Source organism: Dasypus novemcinctus, chromosome 29 (genome assembly GCF_030445035.2).
Source record: "Dasypus novemcinctus isolate mDasNov1 chromosome 29, mDasNov1.1.hap2, whole genome shotgun sequence".
NCBI classification, from domain to species: Eukaryota; Metazoa; Chordata; class Mammalia; order Cingulata; family Dasypodidae; genus Dasypus; species Dasypus novemcinctus.
In genome coordinates this window covers 21,546,666-21,564,624 of record NC_080701.1, presented here as the reverse complement: position 1 = coordinate 21,564,624, position 17,959 = coordinate 21,546,666, and the positions used below count along the sequence as shown (strand labels likewise).

Here is a 17,959-nt window from a genome sequence, read left to right as displayed (position 1 = left end):
GCAGCCCCAGAAAGGAAGAAAAAGGGGGACTTGTCAGATATAATAAAAACAACATTCATACTATTTTGGACCTTTAGCCTCAAGTGCATTCACCACTTGAAGGCCCGAGATTAACTCCAAGAGCCACAGCTGGCTCTTGGATTGACTGCTTTTCCCCTCCCTCGGCTCGCTCTCCTCTGAAAAACCCCATTTGGAGTCCTACAGAAAGAACGGAGGAGGGAGGGGCCGAAGAAGGGGCGAGAAGGGGAAGATACATCTTGAACCCCTGTTCACCAACAAGGAAGGAAGCCTAACCTTTAAGCAAAAGGCTGGGGGCAGGGCTGGCCTGGGGGAAGAGATGCGTAAGTGCGCAGTGGAGGGCGCTCCCGGGCCGGCCCGGCCGCGCCTCCCCTCTGGACTTGTCCGGACACTTTTCCTTCCTCCAAAGTCCTTTTTTCCCCCTTCCCTCTGTCTTTCCTTCTTCCCTTTCTTTTAAAAACGATATAACAGTCTTCAGGTCTGAGCAGAAAGGAGAAGCATGCCAGGTGGGGGAGAAGTTGGAGAGGTAGCGCCCCTCTTGAGCGGTCTTTCCTAAGCTGGCATCAAACCCGCATTTTAGGAGTTTTGCGCCCGTTTTCCCACGTAGCCCGGAGAAGGCATCCCCAAGCCTCTGCACCCTCAGGAACGAGGGGGGCTCTCGCATGCGAGGCATGCCAGGTAGCAAGATGGTGGTGGAAAAGAAAGAGGAGCCTCCCGTGCCCACCCCCGGCCCCCGGGACTCGCCTGGGACGTCCTCCGCTCGCCTCCCCGACCCGCAGCCCGGGCCGTAGTTGCGGGGCTTGCTGCCCACGCGCCCGCACCCGCAGAGAAGTTTCGCCGCCGCCAACGTGAGAAAACGCAGCTCAGCAGAACACCCGCCCCCCCCCCCATCCGCACCCCGCCCCGCGCGGCCCCACCCCCGCGGCCCGACCCCGGGCGGCACGGACCTCGGGCAGCCTGGGCGCCCCGCGAGCCGGAGCAGGGGCTGCCGCGGGGCTCGCCTCGGGGGCTGGGGGGGGTCCGGGGGGGCCCTCCGGTGACCCTCCCCTTAGCTGTCAGCCTCCCGAACCGGCGCGCCCGGCTCGCCCTCCTCTGCCTCCCCCCCCCACCCGGGGCGCCCCCTGGACCCCCGTCCGCGCCCCCTCTCTGCGCCTCCCCGCTCCCGGGCCCGCAAGGGCGCGCCACTTACCCCGCCGCGCGGGGGCCGGGGCTCGAGCGGGGTGGGTTACATCGGGGTGGCCACCGCCTCTCGGCCCGGCGGGTGCCCGCTGCCGGGGGCTCTCTCCCGCTCGCCGCCAAACTCCGGGTGCCTCCCGCCGCCCGCGCCCTCCTCCTGCCCGCCCCTCGCCCGTCTCTCGGTTCTTTTTTCCGGGTTAATTACGTTTCGCGTGCAAGCAAACCCAGCCCCGGATGTGAGTACAATGCTCCCGCCGGGGAGGGAGAGGGGTGCCGGGGCGCCGCGGCCTGGGAGGGGGCGCGGCGGGCTGCGCGGAGGAGGCGGGGGCGCGCCGGCGCCGCCAGGGGGCGCGGGGCCGGGGCCACCTCGCCGTCGGCGCGCGCGTGGGTCCCGGGCCGCAGCGGTGGCCACGCGGAGGCGAGCCCCGCCTGGGACGCCGAGCCCGGGGCGGCAGGTGTCCCGAGCGCGCGGGGCAGCCGGAGCCTCGGGCCCCGCGGGGGAGGCAGGCGAGCCCGGGCTCGGGCTCCCCCTTTAACCCGATTCTCCTTCCCAAAGCCCCCCTCCCCAGGGACGTCAACCTGGCCACCCTCGAGTCCGGGGAGTTTAGGTTTTGGGTTAGGGTCCCAAGAAAATGAACGTGGGCCGAGGGCGCAGAGGCCTCCAAGCGCGCAAACGCGGGTGAGAGGGAATTTTCGAGGGTGGGGCAAAGACACCCTTCCTGCTTTCTGAACGGGAGGTGCCCGGGGAAAAGTGGACAGGAGACAAGGTGGCCATGTAGATACGGCCCAGGGCAACCTCAGGGGTCCCCCCTCGGGGCTGGTACCGCACCTGCGTGCTCTCCTGCGGAGCGCGCCGCTACCCTGCGCGTCTCCATCCCGTTGGCGATGAGGAAACCGAGACTGAGCCCTTCAGTAATTTGTGCCCTGGGTCCCGCGGTGGGTAAGAGGCAGGTCTGCCAGGTTCTGGAGGCCCAGGTGGGGCGATAAGCATTTAAATATACAGTAAAGCCGAGGACGCAACATCTGAATCACGGTGGATTCCCTTGGAGATGTGGGGTCTGGGGATCTGGGTGCAAACATAGTTACCAGGGTCAGAATCCTCGGAGGCCTTGAGGGAGAGGAGGGTGGAAAAAGACCCCTGAGGTTCTTTGGAGCCCGGATTGGATTTGGGAGCGTGGCGGGTGGGCGGTTCCAGGGCTTGTAGGGGAAGGGTGGACTGGTGAATAGTCTCTCAGACCTGCGGAGACCAAGTCCGGGGGTGAGGGTCGCAAGCCGAGGGAGGTGGGAGAGACGGGAGGTAAACAGCACTCAGCCCGAAAGCAGCACTGATGAAACCCTGTTAAGCTTCCTTTGCTATTTTGATTGCTCAAGCAAAACTAAGCCACCCAGCTCTCACAGGTGTGAAAAAAGACTGCTTGCTTTAGAATAGTTCTCTTTGGAAGAGGAAGGAAAAGGGGACACAGGAAAAGGAAGGGAAAAAAAGCAAACATTTTCCTTGAAGTAACGTCAATTCCCCACCCGCACCCATGAAGACTTTTGCCACTTTCATAAGTTCCATGAAACTTATGAAACATGTTGAAAAGGGTGTTCTCTGGAACCAGATTGCCTGAATTGGAATCCCAGCCACTGCCACTTACTACCCGTTATGCCTGGGCAAGTTATGGAACTTAACTTACTGCCTCAGTTTCCACATCTGGGTTGTTAGGAAGACTAAATGAGCTAGCATTGGTGAAATGTATTAGATGGCTGTCTAACATAAAGGAGGTGCTCTATAAATGTTTCTGAATTTAAAGATTAGACATGGGTTTTCCGTGTGAAAGGAACAAAATTCCATCCAACTCCCAGCAAATCAGACTGGATTTCCAGAATCGAGGGTTTCCAGGATGACCAACGAGCTCTCAGATTTCACGGTATGGTTCATATTAAAACCCATAAAACTCCACTCCCCATAGGGCCTGCCCAAGTCACTCATTCACAAAGCTACAGATATTTTTCTGAGCACTACTGTATTGGATGCCTGGAAGGCAAATAGAAGCCAAAAGCCCTGAGTCTTATTGAGACGATACAAGTGTTAACTCGGAGAAGTTGAAACTGCACTGAACTTATCTGGGAAGTGCCAGGGAATGGCACAGAGGTGAAGTGTCATCCACTTTTAGAGGAGCAAAGTTTGTCTTTAGGCTGGACTCTGAAGATGGGTACAGTCTGATTCCAGCGGTGCAGTGGAGGGAGGGGGAATTTTGAGGCATCGGTGCACCTTTGGATGACACTCAGGCTTCACTAAGAGCCCCATTTACTACCACATTTGCCCCAGGCCACGACCTGGCCCCAGTTAGACAACTATTTCTGCCCTGATGCTCATTCCCATGCCCTTGATTTCCCAAGTGCTTCTTCAGAGTGCACCCGCCCCCACCCCACCCTCCAGCAGGCACCAGAGTCTGTTCTTGGGCTATCTCTCGACCAACATATTTTCAAAGTATTTCCATTGCCTGATTTTATGCACTAATGTTTTCAGTGCAGTAAGCAGCTCTGATGTCTCAAAATGTGACTCTGCCTATGGGGAAAGAAATGTCAAAAAGAGGATCTTGTGTATCAGCTATTTCAATCCCCTCATTGTATAGATATAGAGTGACATTCACAGAGGTTCAACAGTTTGCTCAAGATTTTGCAGCTAGTTAGTGGCAGAGTGGGTTTACTATCCCCAGAATCTTCCAGTATTGGCATAGAAATTTTCCCATTAAAGTGGACACTTCTGGCCTAAAACCCAAGACTCTAAACAGAAAGCCTTGTCATCTGTACTAGCCATTGAGTTATGCACTATCTATTTATAGTCGGTGTTAGTAGCTGGTTAACTCTGTGATCCACTAACCTTCAGTAGCTGAGGCAGGGCACCTTCCAGGGAACTATATTGTTCTTTGTCCTCAAAAATACCCATTGTATAAGGTACCAGGCTGAAGCCGGAGCCCGTTAGTTCAGTTGGGCAAAGTATGGGACTGAAGAGACCAAGATCAATGGTTTGGTTCTGGTTAAGGCCAGAAAATTTTGCATAGAATATTCCAAGGCCACCGACCATACCTCTAATGTTAGCTAGTCATTTTATAAATAGTTGCTATTGGTTTCAGTAGCAAAGTATGAATTCTCCTGCACCATCCATTCTAGAAAGATTATCCAAACTACCATTGCTCTGTTCAATTCTACTTATTCCACAAATTGCACCTATTACATCATTTTTACTCCCATATATCTTGCATTTACTTATTTGATAGGTACTAAATGGATAATTGCTTTATCTGTACTATCTCACTTAAATCCTGCAAAGACACTGGAGAAAAGTACTATTATTTTCCCCATTTTATACACAAGGTAACTAAGGTATAAAGATGAAGGCAGGGTGCAAAGCTGGGTAGTCTGAGCCACACTGATGCGTGCAATGTTACATTTCATGAAGGATACAGAAAGATGTGAAACAGGAATCTTTCCCCTCCACGTTGTCAATATTCATCATCACTTAAAACCTCCATTCCATTTCACCTAGTAATTCTATGTCCAATTATATGCTCTACAAAGAGTCATATAGTCATGTGGATCAGGGAAACGGATGTGGCTCAACCAATTGGGCTCCCTTTTACCATAGAGCAGGTCCAGGGTTCTATGCCCAGGGTCTCCTGGCGAGGGCAAGCTGGACCATGTGGCGAGTTGGCCCACACAGAGTGCCGGCCCATGCGGGAATGCGGCCCTGTGCAGGAGAGCTGCCCTGTGTGGGAATGCTGCTTCTCGCCAGAAAAGCCACCCCACGCAGGAGTGCTGGCCAGCGCGGGGAGCTGGCACAGCAAGATGATGCAACAAGAGACACAGAGGAGAGAAAATGTAGCAGAACAGGGGAGCTGAGGTGCCACAAGAGAGTAATTGCCTCTCTCCTACTCCAGAACATCCCGGGATCGGTTCCTGGAGACGCCTAATGAGAATACAAGCAGACACAGAAGAAGACACAGTGAATGGACACAGAAAGCAGACAACACGGTGGGGAATAAATAAAAAATAAAATGGATCGGATTGTGTATGCAATGTATGTGTGTGTCTATATATACATTGCATATGTATGTTATGTATGTGTATATACACGCACACACATTTATACACAGACACACATATATATAAGCTAAAATTATTGCCTAGTAACAAAGTTTGGAAAACATCACTATACTGCTAAATCTGACACTAATATAAACCTCACAGCTGAGCACGCATCCTGCCCCCAAAATAACAGTGTCCTAGCCAAGGACCATTTCTATTGATTTACGCAGATGGCATTGTTTTTCTGTCAGTTTGAATAAGTGCAGTGCCCTGTATTCCTGTATCCCCAGCGATGCCCTATTATTATATGGGAAGAATGGGGCCTGTGACATCAGAGAGAGTGAATAAACTCTACCCAGTTTATTCCAAGAGAGGCCTTCTGGTAGTCAGTGAAGTGGGTGGACTTTTACATCAGTAGCTCTCAACACAAACTGGTTTTTAGAAAACTTAGAAAGCAAAGCAAAGCAAAAAGGACATTTCGACATATGGCTTCATGTCTTTCCATTAATAGGAAATACATGCATACAGCACAAAGTTCAAAAGGTACCAAAAAGTAACAGTGAAAAGCAAATATTTTGTCCCCCAAACACATTGTTCTTCCCAGAGAGAATCAATTTGTGTGTGTTTAATAATAAAAACAGTTACACAAAAATGTTATCTCTGAGTGATGGGATTAGAGGCAACTTTTTAAAAACCTTCATTTTTTCTGCTGGGCTTTCCATATTTTCTTTGAAAGCATGTCTTATTTTAGGCTTAGAGAAAAGAATGCTAATTTTAAAAGTACATAAATAGTTTTTATTTTAAAAGTACCCCAGAGATCTCACAATTGTATTGTGAAGAAAAACCATGGAATCAACTTCAGTTACAATGTAAAAACACTTGGCAGTCTTCGGGTACATTTTTCAAAAATTTTTAGTCAATTTTGTATCCATTCACATTAAATCTCTTGCCATTAGAAAAGATATATAAAAACCTGATTAGGGAAGCAAATGTGGCTCAACCAATTGGGCTCCCATCTACCATATAGGAGGCCCAGTGTTTGGAGGCAAGCTGGCCTATGTGGCAGGCTGGCCCATAAGGAGAGCTGGCGCAGCAAGATAACACAACAAAAAAGAGACACAGAGGAGAGATAATAAGAGACACAGCAGATTAGGGAGCTGAGGTGGCACAAGAGAATAATGGCCTCTCTCCCACTCTGAAAGGTCCCAGGATCGGTTCCCGGAGCTGCCTAATGAGAATACAAACAGACATAGAAGAACACACAGCGAGTGGACAGAGAGAGCAGACAATGGAGGGAGGGGGCAGAAATAAATAAATAAAATTTTGAAAAAATTTTTGAAAAGCAGACCTGATTAGCAGCTTGAAGTCTGGGTGCTAGTGAAACTCATTATGAGTCACTAGAGATAGGTAAGTTGCTCAGGAAACTTCTTTCAAATTTCATCACTATTTGTATAACTCCAAATGTCTATCAAATAATACTAGCCTGGAGAATTAAGCCCAGGCCAGCTTAACTACTTTATTTAGCAATTAAACATTAAGAAGCTAAATGTATCCTTATACCTAATGCTTAATGATACTACTGGTGTTCTAATTAGATGAATGATCAGAAGTACGCTCCTGTGAGTGAAGATGTCTCTGTGCTGGCTTGCTGAAAAGACATAGACCAGAACTTGGCCTTGATCTTGGGGTGGGGGTGGGGGGTCACCCTTCTGGAAACTGCAACCTCTGGAACAGAACTCGGAATTCTGAAGGTGAGAAAGAAAAGGCCTTTGGGTTGCCAAAGTCATTAAGGAAAACCTTTCTTAGGCTTATTAACTATGATTTCATATCTAATTTTAAAAGGCCCAGTTATACAGTTTCCTAGCCCTCAGCAGCTTAAAAACAGCAGGAGAATGGAGAAGCTGAGAGAGGAGGGGGGATGGGGAGTAGTGGGGTAAATGACTCTCCAATTTATTCCAGTGTCCACAAATGGAATAGCTGACCACAACAAAGGAGGAAAGAGAAAAGTTAAAAAGCAGCCCCGGGGATTACATGTGTTCAAGGCAATCTTCCTCATTCCTGGTTGTTGGCCTTGGGGCTGGATAAGTAGCTGAACTGAGGTCAGTGACTGGGTTTGAGGTGGAAAGTTTCCTATAGTCAGCCTCAGAAAGAGTTTGCTGGTAAGAGCAGTGATCTCTGGGGAGAAGTATTGGTGTTAAGAGGAGATGTAGATTCACTCTTCCTCATTTATGATTTTAAAATGTTATGTGGTATGCATTACATATATTTTTTCTTAATAAAAAATTGTTTCCTTAAATTGTTTAATGCTCTTTTCTATAGGAATTAAAGACTGCAAATAAATAAAAAGTCTGTAGAAAGGGGAATTTTATAAATTAAAAATATTGAAATAGAACCACATTGAGGTTTCACTAGGCACCTATCAAGATGGCGCCTAAAATGAAAGATAGGGACAGCGCCACCTGCTGGGGAGGATGCAAAGAACCTGGATTGCTTATACGTTGCTTGTGAGAATGTAAAATGGTACAACCACTCTGGAAAACGGTTTAGCTATTTTTTTATTATTATTTTTTAGGAGGTACCATGGATTGAACCTGGGACCTCATACATGGGAAGCAAGCATCCAACCACTGAGCTACATCATCTCCCCACTATTTCTTTAAAAACTAAGCATGCAACTACCACACAACCCCATAATTGCACTCCCGGGCAGTTGTCCCAGAGAAAGGAAGACTCGTGTTCACACAGAAACCTATACATGAACGTTTGTAACAGTTTTGCTCATAATAGCCCCAAACTGGAAACAACCCAGACATCCTTGAATTGGTGAATAATTCAGCAAACTGTGGTACATCCACCCCGTGGGCTAGGAGTACCCACATCCTGGGGAGGCCTGATGTTCTCAAACAGAGGGAATTGTGTCTCTCGAGGGAATTGGTGGCTCCCAGTGCATTAGGGCAGTCAAGTATGTCAAGCCCTCAACATTGTTGCAAGTATCTCTGAACATGGCCCTTCAAGTAATGAAGATTGATTGTCGCTGTGGGCCCTGGGGGACAGGGAGAGAGGTATTGAATAGATGGACTCAGTGTAACTGTGGGGCAATGGCAGTGTCCCACAAGATCATGCAATGATGGATATAGGACATGTTAAATTCCACCAAAAATGTATGAGAGTCTATAAGCCAAAATGTCAACCATAATGTAAAACAGAAAATAACTAAAAATTGAGAAAATTGTCTAAAATATAAACCATAATGGAACCCAAATGGAACCATGTTTGAAAGCTATGTTTCAATATCTGTACATCAGCTGCAGCAAATATAACAGGGACATGTAAAAAAAGAAGAAAAAAAAGGAATGAACTGATTGATACATGCAACAATCTGGATGACTCTTCAGAAAATTATGCCAAGTGAAAAAAGCCAATGCCCAAAGGTTAACATGCTGTCTGCTTCCATTTATATAACATTCTTGAAATAAGACAAGTGGAGAACTGATTGATGGTTGCCAGGGGCTAGCAAGGGGTGGAGGCAGGATTGAAGTGGGGGCGGCTAAGACAGGGCAATGCCCGGATGGATCAGATGGTGGAATGTTCTGTATCTTTACTGAATCAAAGTCAGTACCCTGGTGGTGGTTTTGTAAGATTCATTGGGAGAAACTGAATGAAGAGTACACAGGGTCTGTCTGAATTCTTTCTGACAACTATGTGTGAATCTCCAGTGGCCTCTATCATCTAAAAAAGTTTACTGAAGGAAAAAATGTTAAGCTACAAACATATTGTGAGAGTTTGCACTTAAAAAGATAAGTTGTCTATTTTTAAAAATCACTTGTGGTGAAACCTATCCCTCTTGACCCAGGCTAACTGAGGCATCACTATTTATAAACTTCATACTCCGGTTAAGCAGATTCACATATTGTGGCTGGCAATACTTAGACTGTGGTGAACTACCATTTAGCTTCCAGTTCTGACCAGCAGAGCAGTGCCTCTTTCCTCTCCCATCTCATCTGCTCCCTATTACACAGCTTCTCCCACATGCATTTACTTCCTCCGCCACTTGGACTCATGGTTGCTTCCGACTAGTTCTCTGTCTTCTTTAAAAGGAAAGCGTCAGTACTTATAGAAACTCCACCGGTACCTCCCCTGGAATACGAGAAAAGCATTCTCCTGTGACAAGGTCCACGTTGGGGTTGATTAGATCATTTCAATTAGTTACCATACAACTCTGCTGTAGCTCCCCTATATTCAGAAGGTGACAAGTTAGCATTACAGTAGAGGTCTTTTAAAATGCAGCTTGTAATTATATGTTACTGAGTACACCATGAGTCAAATCATGGCCACTGAAATGTAACTGCTTATTCTTGAAATAGTTCGGCTATGAGGTCTAGGGGCTGGTTTATTTCTGGTTTCTCCAATTTAAGCCCTTGTATCATGACCCTGCAACTACCCTCCAGTTCAGAGTAGATGGGCGGCACAGTGAAGGACAATGAGCTCTGAAAATGTAGGTAGGATAATACCTGCATTTGCTATTCAAGATTGCCAAGTTCTTGGAAATCTAAGTACTGTATTATCAGCGGGAAAGTCAGTAAGAGAATGGTGTAAAGCAGTGGTCTTCACATTTTTGCTCACCTACATCTTCTTGAAAGATGCAGAAAAAATAAATCCCTTCACACATTTTAAAGTTGACATCTTTTACTTTTCCTCATGGGGTTAGGTGATTGCAAAGGATGTATCCTATAAATGGCAGGCATCATGTTTTAAAACAAAGCTGTTATGTCACTCTTTAAATGTCGAAGCTAAGTCCCAGAGGAGTTTGACCCTTACCACTGCTCATTAAAAAAAAAAAAATGAACGAGCAGTTCTTTAATGAAATTTTAAATCATTCCCTTCCCTCCCTAAACTATATGTTCACTCTACTTCTCCTAAGAATTGTATCCAGATATGCTTGAACATATTTTGTTGACTACCCTGTCATATTTTTCTGAAACAATGCATTAATAAACTGAAATTTACACTTTTAAAAAATCTCTTGTGACCGTATGACTTAGTATAAAAACATTTTTTAAGATTAAGCCATGATTATAATTACTAGCAACAGTGTAAGTATACATTTCATTGTTAAATATAAAAAGTAACATTTTATTGGAAATTCTTCTTCTAATTAGGTGATGAGAATGGTTTTTGAATATGTGTCCCCTTATATGTACATATATAACATAGATATGTGTGTGTATCGTTGTTCACATGTCTATCAATTAATATTACTTATTGCTAGAATGAGCCGAGCTGAGTTCAGCATCAGTTCTATCCCTATTTCTCATTTGTATGAATGTGAACTCTGAGACCCCTCATGCACATTGGATGGGGCTGGAATGAGTTTTGTTATGATGGTGTCCAGGGCTGAGGAGAGAGAAGATCAGCTGGGGTATGTTTCTGGCTTTCCAGCATTGGAAAAGGGCCTGGAATGACTAGATTGCCTCTGATATAAATCCTATATAAAGATTTCCAGCCAGTCCTTCTTTGCTAGGGAAACCAAACTTGGTTTTTCAGGAGGGCCTTATTTGGCAATGCCATGCTACACTTGGAATTCCTTTGAGTTAGACGGACACCTGTCACTTAGAGCTCTTCCTTCAAAAAATTAATCTCATGATCCGTGGACAACTCAGATTCTCCTTCAAGCTCGATGGGAAGCAGTGACTAGAAAGCACCTAACTTGCCAAAGGTTTTGTATCCCAGTCATCAGAGGCTTTCGCTTTCTCAACACACACACAAGTATTTCTAATTGTCCCTCATTCTGGCCCCTGGGGTTTTTTGTTTCGTGTTTGTTTGTTTGTTTACAGCCCAGGGCAATATTGTCCTTTCCTTTTTAAGAACTGAGAGGGGAGAGATGGGAGCGAGGAGACCAGCCTGCAACCTGGCCCTCACTCCATTTCAGGCAGATCTGGAAACTGATTCCCCTAATTTATAGGACCCCTGGGGAAGTCTGCAAACGCGCCTTTTGAACGTCACTGCTGTAAGGTTTAAGAGCAACTACTTCAAATACAAAGAACTCTGATGCAAATTTTTCGTGCTAAAGGAGACCGTCAAAGTTAGCTAATCTTAGAGTTGCCAGAGCTAGCAAGTAAAAACACAGAAAATCCATTTAAATCTGATGCTCAGTAAACAATGAATAATTGTTTTAATATAAGTAGGTCCCGTGTACTATTTGGGACTTGCTTACCCTGAAATTTTATTTGCTTATTTGAGATTCAAATTTAACTAGCAACCCTATCTAATGCAAAAGATCCTTTTTAAGGGATGAAAAAAACTAGATAAAATGCTCGACCGAGGGTCTTTTACTTCTCCCTCCCCCTAATTTCTCCAATGTTGGATTACATGGTTTTATTTCATGGTATTACTTTCTCATTTCTCATTACAGTATTCATTTCTATCCTCACCCCTCCTCCACCTTTTTTTCCCCCCATTCTTCTTACCCAAAGGAAAAACAATGCAGGCAGAAACAGAAAGAAACAACAATTGCCAAAGGAGCAAAGTGTTTGGAGGAAACCGGGACAATGAGATGAGTCTGAGAGGAGCAGAGAAGCTGTGAGGGTAGAGTGGGGGCAAAACGCCTCTGGCCGTGGCCATGGCAGCAGCTTCTCTCAGGACAGAAACCAAAGTGATATAAAACTGGTAAATATTCGCTGTTATAGTCCAGCCCCTTGGTGCATAATAAAAGAGAGTATTCAGGTCCAACTTCTATTTGGTGCCTTCCTTGGCTGTACCTTAGAAAAGATATCCAGAAAGCCTCCCCTGCTTTCTTTCCCCTTCAGCCTCTGTTTACTACCACTGCACTCTCTCACTCCCCTCGCATCTCCTAAGCACCAAAACCAATTTGAATTTCAAGTCCTCTTCTGGGCCTTCCTGTGTTTGTGGGAGGATCTCCTTTGGGAAGTGCTCTGGATCTAGTCTGCTCTAGCTGGAATTTGGGAGGATCTGTTTCTGCGCCCCGCCCGCACCTCTTTGCCTCAGCACAGGGGGAATTCAGGGCCCCTCCCCCAAAGAACCTTCTCTACCAAATCCTCAGGAAAACCAGAGTGACCGGAGCCCCCCGGGATGCCCAGCTGGTCTGTAGCCTCCACTTACCCTGCCCCTGGGTTTGGACAGACAAGGGCGTTCTGCTCAAAGGACCAGATCCTCGCCAGCCAGTGGAAGGCACTTCTGGCCAGCAGGCACCTTGAAAGGGCAAGGTGACTGTCACAAGAAAGAGGAAGGCGAGGTCTCTGAGCAGGAGGCAGGAGGCTCGGGGCAAGTTCCTGTTTAAAAACTGATTAAGCTAAGAGAGTTGTGTGGTTTTGTGTGTGTGTGTGTGTGTTTTCTTGCTCCCCAGCTTACCCACGTGATCTCTTTTATCATCCTCTAGGGGACAGCTGATCTTTCTTTCTAAAAATTCTTTCTAGAGCTAGCCACCCACCCCACCCCCACTTGCATCATGGCCATTCCTTAGCTAATGTCCTGGACTCAAGACTCTGTTGAATTTTTGTTATTAACAACAAAAAAAGGAAAGGAAAAAAAAACTGAGAAAGAGAAAAAGGACTGCACATCTAAGAGTTTCCTGTGGTTTGGGAAAGTTTCAGTTCAGGGTATTTAAGACGTTTTTTCCCCCTTTTTAAACTTTCTATGCTGAAGACCATGCCGCCCCTCCCCCCAAATTGCTGATTACCTGAAAAACGTGTTTTCTTCCTCTGTTTCTACATAAGACCCTCTCCTTAGATTTGGACTTGGGAGGGAGGAGATGAAAAGGGTGACATCCAAAGGTGAAGAATTGATTTCCGGCAGGATATTTTGCGCCTACCCCTTGGGTTCAGTACAGACTGTGGACCTGTGAGCTCAGGGAGAGTAAGGATTCCCCTGGGCTGCTGAGAGGCTTTAGTGGGTCTCATTTCTGTTTTCATAGTTCTTGTTGATTCCTCTATTTGGGTAAATTTCTTATATAAAAATAGGTGTAATAGTACCCAACCAAGACGTTATTGTAAGAAAGAAATAAAATGAAAGTGGCGAGTGTAGTGTCTGACTTATAGTAGACACTAAATTAATATTTGTTGAGTGAACTGCAGGGTGCCTAAGAGTTACCTCCTGAGAGCCTCCATGTTGCTCAAATGTGGCCACTCCCTAAACCAAACTCAGCATGTAAATGCATTACCTTTCCCCCAGCATGGGACATGACTCCTGGGGATAATCCTCCCTGGTGCCAAGGGATTACTACCAAGCACCAGCTGGTGATGCAACTAGAAAAAGACCTTGAATAAAAGGGGGAAATGGTAAAGACAAATGAGTTTATATGGCTAAGAGACTTCAAAATGAGTTGGGTGGTCATCAGAGGTGTCATGCTTACACACATCTAAGCAGGATCTCAGAGACAGCCAAAATAGATACAACCCCAGGTAGGGGTACTCCTGAGGGCTACGGAGACACCCAGGTCCTATGTCATAACATATGGCTCTGGGGTTCGGTGCCATGCCAGTGGGCCCTACTTTGGAATTTGTGCTCTTGAGTGTGATGGAGTTAGACTCAGATGTGACCTCTGTACACATGCCTCTTCTGTCACTTTTACTGAAACTGTGGTTGGTGCTGGAGTTGGTGTATGCTCAGATTTGAATCTCTGGACTGTCTATGTATCAGGTGGACCCTGAGCCTTAGCAGAGTTACAACACCTACTCTCCAGTTTGTTGGACTTATCCAGGTCATCTAACAGGGAGGTGAGGATGGTTAACCACCACACCAGGGAACCAAGAGAGTCTACAGCTGCAAGCAGAAGAATTCCATCCAAGAGCCATGTGGGATCTAAACCCCCTCTAGATTTAGAGATGGATCACCATCCCAGGGTCCTCAGGATGAAGGAATAAAATATGGATTAGAGTGGGGGAAAAAATTGTCGAGTGTGAAGTTCACTTATTACACTACATTGCATTTGTTGTCACTGGACTCTGAATATCATACTCACCTTTCTATCCCCTCTACCTAGGACTGTGCCTGGAAAATACTAGATACTCTATACCTGCTTATCACAGTAACTCATCAATTAATTCATACATGGTTCCACCCTGACCATGACCCCGTTTCATTGGCTCATCACATCTTTCACTATGGTCCCTGGACCAAGGCTTAGGAGCTCAAATTTGACCAAAAGTTGCCAGACCTGAATTGGATGTAATGCTAATACTCCACTCCCTAGAAATACCAAAGAGTTTTCTCAGCAGGCATGCAGAGGGAAGAGATTAGAAAGCACAGACTCGATGGGTTGTTGGTATTTCTGAGTCTCTTGCAGAAATGTGACTTGTTCAAATTAAATCCAGAGTCCAAGGTGCTCCTTATATTCAAAGTATTTTATAAAGCAGAGGATATCAGCCTTCCTGAGGTCCTCTAAAGAGGACAGAACAGCATTTAACAGGAAGAAAGGAAAGAGAAGAAGAAAACAGAGCAAGAAAGAGGGAGGAAGGGGGAGAAGAAAGGAAAGAAAGCAAGCTAGAATAAGGGACTTAAAAAGAGTCACATGGAGATCCCAGGTAAACACAGTCGATTGGACACATGGTTTTATCCCTGCTCCCTCTTAAAACTCAAATGACAATAAATGGAAGAAAGGAGCTTACACCCCCGAGGACAAAGAGGATGTGAAAAAAAATCAAAGTCAACAATACAGGTTAAAATTTTGGAAAACAGAAAAACTGATAAATAAGTGGAAACTAACCTACCAGACAAGAAAAAAAAACTGAAACCTAGACCTACAGGGGTTGGATGTCAACAAGAAACCAGCTGTTTTGCATCTCTAAACCCTGTACAGCTCAGGGATTAGATCACCAGGAACTTCTGAACAGTGGTGATTTGGACGGGGCTTAAAATGGGAAGATCCATTGAAAGCTTACATGAGGAGGAGTTTAAACCCAACCTGGGGGAAGTGGACTTGGCCCAACAGATAGAGCATCCACCTACCACATGGGAGGTCTGTGGTTCGAACCCAGGGCCTCCTTGACCCGTGTGGAGCTGGCCCATGCGCAGTGCTGATGCGTGCAAGGAGTGCCCTGCCACGCAGGGGTGTCCCCCGCGTAGGGGAGCCCCATACTCAAGGAGTGCACCCCATAAGGAGAGCCGCCCAGCACGAAAGAAAGTTCAGCCTGCCCAGGAGTGGTGCTGCACACACGGAGAGCTGGCACAACAAAATGACACAACAAAAAAGAAACACGAATTTCCAGTGCCACTGATAAGGATAGAAGCGGTCACAGAAGAACACAAAGTGATTCGGGGGGGGTGGGGGGAAGGGGGAGAAATAAAGTAATAATAATAATAATAAACGCAACCTGGGCAGTAAGAAAACAGAGAGGCTTAGGGTCTAAGATCCCCTGAGTTTTTGATGTAACAATCATATAAAATATTTATTTTAATTTAAATTAAAAAAAAAAAAGACTCACTGAGGACAGAAATAAGACACTTTTCTGACAATAAGACACTTTACTACACATTACAGACAAGAGGATTGAGTGACTGAAAGCCAGAACACTGAACAGGAATGCCACCCCACTGAAAACAGGCTTTTGCAACCTCAGTTCCCGCCCCCACACCCAGGCCGGGGAATGAGGATTCATCTCATGGGAAACTGTCCAGCTCAAGAGAAAAACTAAAGAAGCAGATGTTGGTTTCCCAGTGCAATGGCTTTGTGGCGGCCCACCTGTCTTTAAACCCCTCGCATGTGCACAACAATTTCAAACAGGTTTTTAGCAACTCATAAATAATATGAACCAACCAAACATTTAAGGGAATCCTTCAACATGAAAGATAGACCAAGACACACAAATGGAGAGCAAATGGAACGTGGCAGAAATAGAGACAATGCAGGCAGAGAAAAATCACTAATAAACTGACATCAAAGAAGCTACTTCCTTACATTAAAACAAAAACAAAAACTAACAAAAGAGGAGGTCTCTCTGCTGCTGCCGAGATGCTGGCCTCCTACTTGCTGGCTGCACTCCGGGGCAATGTCTCCCCAGTGACAAGGACCTCAAGAAGATCCTGGGCAGCACGGGCATCCAGGTGGGTGATGACCGGCTCGACAAGGAACTGTGTGAGCTGAACAGAAAAAACATCACAGATGTCGTTGCCCAGGGTACGGGCAAGCTTGCCAGTGTGCTTGTCGGTGTGGCTGTTTCCACCACTCTGGGCTCTGCCGCTCTTGCTGCTGGTTGGGTCCCACCTGCAGCAGAGGAAAAGCAAGACAAGAAGGAGGAGTCAGAAGAGCTGGTGGACAATATAGGATTTTTTTGTTGTTGTTGTTGTATTTTTTTTTTCCTGGTTAAATTCCTGCTCCCTATAAAACCTTTCTGTGAATTAAAAAAAAAAAAAAGCGGTATGCGTTTCAAAGAGAAATCAAGAAAGAACTCATGGGGATTACAAATATGATGACAGAAAAAATTTTCAATTGAAGGGTTGGCAGGTAAAGTTGAGGAAATCTACCAAAAGTAAAACAGAAAGGTAGAGAATTGGAAAATAGAGAGAGAGAAAAAAAAATACATATATATATATATATTTTTTAAAGATTTCTTTATTTATTTAATTCCACCCCCTCCCCTGGTTGTCTGTTCTCTGTGTTTATTTGCTGCGTCTTGTTTCTTTGTCCGCTTCTGTTGTCGTCAGCGGCACAGGAAGTGTGGGCGGCACCATTCCTGGGCAGGCTGCACTTTCTTTCGCGCTGGGCGGCTCTCCTCATGGGGCACACTCCTTGCGTGTGGGGCTCCCCTACGTGGGGGACACCCCTGCATGGCAGGGCACTCCTTGCGCGCATCAGCACTACACATGGGCCAGCCCCACACAGGTCAAGGAGGCCCGGGGTTTGAACTGCGGACCTCCCATGTGGTAGACGGATGCCCGTTTCCCAAAATATATTTTTTAATTAGATACAAATCCAAGGGGTTGAAGATCTTCTAAATTAGAGTTCCAAAATGGCAGGACAGAGAAACTAATTTCAAGATAGAACCCAGAAATAAAGTACATCAGTTTCCAAATTATAACAGTACCCAACACAATGAATGAAAACAGACCCACACCAAGACATATCACTGTGAAATTTTAGAACTTCGGGAATAAAGAGAAGATCCCAAAAACTTCCAGAGAGAATACAACAGGTTATACTCTGAGAGGTCAAGGAATCAGAATGGCATCAGACTTCTGAACAGCAGTACTGGAATCTAAAGGGCATAGAGATTAATGCCTTCAAAATACAGAAGGCAAAATAATTATAATGTATAGTTCTATACCTAACCAAAATATCACCCATTCATGAAGATAGTTTAAAGGTATTTCTTAGGCATATATTTTCTCAAAATATTTACTTCTCATTCATCCACTTTGAACAAGTTACTAGAAGATGTGCTCTTCCAAAACAAGGGAGAAGACAAACTAAAATGAAGAAATGGAAACTCTAGGCCTAACACAGCAAAAAGGTGAAGAAAATTCATAGGGTGAAGAAAAAGGGAAGTTTTGGAATAATAGCCATGCATCAAACCTAGAGAAAAAGCAGTCTGGAGGGCAGAATAATTCAGGATTGCTATCTTAAAAACATCAAAAGAAAAAATAACACACTGGGAGATCACCTGATATATTTGAATATATTGAGAATAACTATAATTCTGTCAGACAGTTGGAAGATCGATTCAGGGAAGTTGGAAAGTGA

The 17,959-nt window shown here is 45.8% G+C and overlaps 1 protein-coding gene across 2 annotated transcripts in view; it reads right to left on the bottom strand.

Moving 5' to 3' along the window:
- Positions 1-1,404, bottom strand: part of PLEKHA2 (pleckstrin homology domain containing A2) — a 68,383-nt gene extending 66,979 nt beyond the window's left edge. Inside the window, exon 1 of one of the 2 annotated variants that reach the window (XM_004446434.5) lies at positions 1,208-1,404. The gene's annotated coding sequence lies outside the window, so the exon portion shown is untranslated. Of the gene's footprint in view, positions 1-762; positions 938-1,207 lie in introns of those variants that run through there. The other variant, XM_004446435.4, reaches the window with a different exon arrangement.
- Positions 1,405-17,959: the final 16,555 nt, after the last annotated feature.